Genomic DNA, 4,539 nt, shown 5'->3' with positions numbered 1-4,539 from the left:
TGTTGTGCTACTGGTCCTTGGCTATTATAGTATTAAGAGATAAAATGTATTGCTATTATGAAATACTGTACATAAATTTTATGTATTTCTGAGTTTCTAAACTTTTTCTGTCATCTGTGGCTTCCACAAAACGCTCCCCAAATTTCCATATAATTTCTTATGCTGACCTGCAATATATCAAAACCGAGATGGAAAAGTCTCAACGTTGAAGGAATAACTGTACTAGTTTTGGGGTTTTTTTGGGGGGGGGGGCGGGGAATGTCTCCCTCCCCCTGAGCTTTCATTCTGTGCAGAGTAGATTACCAGAGGAAACAATGCAAGTGAACAGTGTATGACTTCTGGTTCACATTGTATTTTGGATACCTGGTATGAGAAAGTGGGGAGAGTGTTACATTCTGGCCATTATTTGTTTAAGTCCTAAAGAACCAAGACACTCCTGAGGAACTCAGAAAGGACAAGTGTCCCCTTTCACTACTGATGACATTAAATACCCAGGGAAGAAATATGACATCAGACTTGTACTCAATCTATTTCAAAGCCTTCCATGAAGTAGCAGCAGTTTCTTTTTGTTGTTCTTCAGTCATTTCAGTCTTGTCCAACTCTTTGTGACCCCATTTCTGTGTTGTTCTGGGGCTTTCTTGGCAAAGATATGGACTGGTTTGCCGTTGCCTTCTCCAGCTCATTTTACAAATGAGGAAACTGAAGCAAACAGGGTTAAGTGACTTGCTCAGGGTCACACAGCTAGTAAGTGTTTGGTGTCTGAGGCTGGATTTGAGCTCAGAGCGTCCTGATTCCAGGGGCCAGTGCTCTATCCTCTGCACCACCCCAGATCCACCTGGAGTCCATCTGTAGAATTTTTAAGCAAACTGAAATTTCAAAGAAAAATGAAATTAATTTATTTGTCATGGTATATTTAGCTTAAATTTTAATGACCTCCAGAAATGTTTGAAATCCATGCATTTCATGAAAAGAGAATTTCGAGAGGGAGTTCTCTTAAGTATCACAGGACCATAGCTTTAGACCTAGAGTGGTCATCTAGTCTACCCCCCCCCTTTTATTTATTTATTTTTTACAAATGAGGAAAATGAGACCCAGAGAAATTAAATAATTTGCATAAGATCAAACTGGTAGGAAGTCAGAGACCAAGTTCTCTCCTAATCCATCACTCTTTACACTGTACCATATTTCCCCTTCCTAAGTGTTTTCCTCTAAATAATATTTCATATCTATTTAACCACTGGGGAATAATTTCTGATAATTGAATAGGAGTGTGGCATGAACTGCCCAAAAGCAGGGGAGAGGGTGTAGCGATGGTCAGGAAACCTAGGTTTGAGCCCTGACTAGGCCACTTATTAGCTGTGTGAGCTGACATGGTCACTTGGTGTTTCCTAGTTTGTGAAGTGAGGATGTTGGACAGGATGAACCCTGGGGGGCTGTTCAGCAATGATTTTAAGTGGTTTCATCTGCTCTTTTGGCCCTTGTGCGCCCTCTGGTGGTGGTGCTAACGTGTGATGAACCAGCCAGGAGAAGGAAAAGAAGGGCTCACAGAATGACAGCATTCCCACCCTAGGAATGCTTGGTCTACTTTGCCAGCAGCCCTGACCAGGGAGGATTTGGGAGGGCAACCATCACAACACATTCACATAAAAGCAGAATTTATGGAGCACATTTGTACCATTAAGAGCCAAGAGAAGCCAAAGGAAATCTCATGAAAAGTTGACTAAACCCTTCATGCATTTTAAAATCATGTTTCCTGATCTTTTGAGTCATGTCAAATAATAAAACTTAAAAAAAATTTTTTTTAAGCACATCTTGTAGCTGAGTCAACGTTAAAAAAATCCCAAGCACCTCATATTAAATCTGTGTGGCAGATGAGCTTCTGCATTTAGGAATGGGGAAATCTGGCTGGTGATGGCTGCAGTTGTACACACACATCTTTTCACAGGATCCCTCCCTTTTTGGTGGCCTATAACTTCTGGGTCTTAAGGTTCACTGGTTTTAATGACCCCCAAGAGAGCAATGGGGGAGGTTTATGAGGAGTTGTATATGTTAATACAAGCAGAAGACTTCATAAAGGTTGAATGTTTACCTGATGTCTGTGGTTTAACAAACTAGCCATAAGGTGACACTTTTCTTCTTTAGCCACAACAAGTCACTGAGACTGCCTACAGAGGAGAAGGGGTGTGAGAACTGTGTGGGTCCAGGGTAGCCACACGCATGAAAGCCCAGATCCTTGATGGGCACACTGACAATCAAGTCTCCTCATAAACCGTAGAATTGAATAAAATAGGAAAGGATTTGGGCTGATCTTAACACCCCTTAATAATAGCCTAGCATAAATCTTGTTTTAAGGTTTACAAATACTGTCTCATTTGGCCTCACGATATTATCTCATCTGAATTTCCATAACTCTGAAAGGTAGGTGCTATTATTACCTCCATTTTATAGATGAGGAAACTTAAGCAAACAGAGGTGAATTGACTTGCCCAGGGTCACACAACTAATAACTTGTCTTTGGCTGAATTTGAACTTGGAAGTTTTCTGGTGCCAGACCCAGTGCTGTAATCATTGTACCATCCAACTGTCTCCTTCTACTTGTCTTACCACACCCAACTGCATTTTGCCTGGAAAAATGATGTAAAATATACCTCATCTAACTTCTATATGTTGCCCTGGGTAGCAAAGGAATGGAACCATGTTTTCTGTGTTAATAACAGGGAAAAATTTAAAAGACAATGATAGCTAACTTCAAAGTTTACAATATCCTTTATATATACTATTTCATTTTGATCCTTGCAACAACCCGAACAAGTGATATTATTACCCTCATTTTACAGATGAGGAAACTCACTGGGAGAGGTTGTCACTTCCCTTGGGTCATATAGCAACTTTGAGTGCTCCCTCCCTTGCTTTGAGACACTCCGAGTTAGTACCTGACTTAAAACCATCACTCAAGGAGCTCTGACCAAAATGATTATTTTTACCAACCAGTCATAAAGCACATTGATGTCAGAACATGTATGTTGGAAACACATGAAGGAACCATTCGTAAGAGACACTGAACAGGAAACCAGAGGACCAAGGTGCACATGGAGGGTGCACATCAGTAATCTGTGTGGACCAGGTGACATCTGTGAAAGACAGCTTCCTGGTGCAGTTGTCAGTGTTCTCTGGTGGTCTCACCCACTGCCCTCTGCTGGACATGGCATCTTTTCTCTCTGTCACACTATGCTTTCATTGGCTGGGCTTCACCTCTTCAGGCCAATCTGCTGAGAACAGAGAGTATTATCTATCTACCTACCTAGTCCATTTTCTATCTACCTGTCTACTGAGGTAGGATCAATAGAAGACCTCTCCCCATCAGGGGAAGAGAAGGTGAAAACTTTTAGTGCATAGCCACAAGATTTAGTCAGGCGTGAGCAAACCCATGCAAGGAACTTAAAAAAAAAAAGTATTTCAGGCTAGGTTTAAGTCTATTCTTTTGATTGCACCGATTTGGGGGTACACATACCTAGATAACTGCCTGAATTTTGGGTTAGAAAATTGTGATTACTGTTATATCCTTGACCCACAAAAGTCATTTCATGTGCTGTTTCCACAAAACCCTTACAGAAGTTAATCAATACTAAATAAACATTTATTGTGTGCTATGTGCCAGATAGGTTGCTAAGCACTAGATATACAAATAAGAAAAAAGAAGGATGGTCCCTGCCCTCAAGGAGCTTACAATCTAATGGGGGCAGACAGTACACAAAAGGAAGAAGGGAGGGGTGAGGGCATGAATGGAAGATAGCCAATGCAGCAGTGTAGTGGAGAAGGTGAGAGATGTTCCAGAGTAGTGCAACCTGAAGAGAAATGAGGGAGTGTACTGAGCTGAGCTCCCTCCTAAAATGGAGGTTTGGGAGCTCATGGCTTCACCCTTCAGTCAGAAAAGTAGGGGATGGTGTGATGGAATACCAAGGCTAATGGGACCCTGCAGGAATAAGGTAATAAAATGAGCCTCATTTCCAAAATCATCTTCCTTTGACATGCAGATGAAGTTAGGTGGTGGTGGTGGGTCCATATTCCTGCCCTTATTATGCCCATATTCCAGTAACAAGAGGATTGATCTTTTTTGTATCGTTCTGGCTAGCATATGCCTTGGTGGTTTAATTCAGTAATCTGCTGTTTCCTAGGTTTGGGTACCATCTTCATCAACACAGATCACAATCAGTCTGTACCTTATTAGGTGGTGTGTGTGTGTGTGTGTGTGTGTGTGTGTGTGTGTGTGTGAATTGCTGCTGTGGCAGAAAAATAAATCATTACTTGGAGGCCAGTCTTACAGTGATGTACCTCTTCAAAATGTATCTGGGCTAGTCTTCAGACTATAAACACAGTCCATCATCCTTGGGTCATTGATTCAAACCTTGGCTTACTTGACCTCTAAGGATGCTTCTACCTCTAAATCTCTGATCACAAAGCTGTGAGAGCTTGTACTTCCCTGACCTGACCTTTGAGAACCCAGAGCCACTGCCGGGCTATAATGACATATCTAAACAA

This window comes from Petaurus breviceps, unplaced genomic scaffold (assembly GCF_028583685.1).
Source record: "Petaurus breviceps papuanus isolate PSGF00001 unplaced genomic scaffold, PetGlider_PUasm1.0 38, whole genome shotgun sequence".
Classification (NCBI taxonomy): Eukaryota; Metazoa; Chordata; class Mammalia; order Diprotodontia; family Petauridae; genus Petaurus; species Petaurus breviceps.
Note: the sequence above shows the minus strand (reverse complement) of the source record.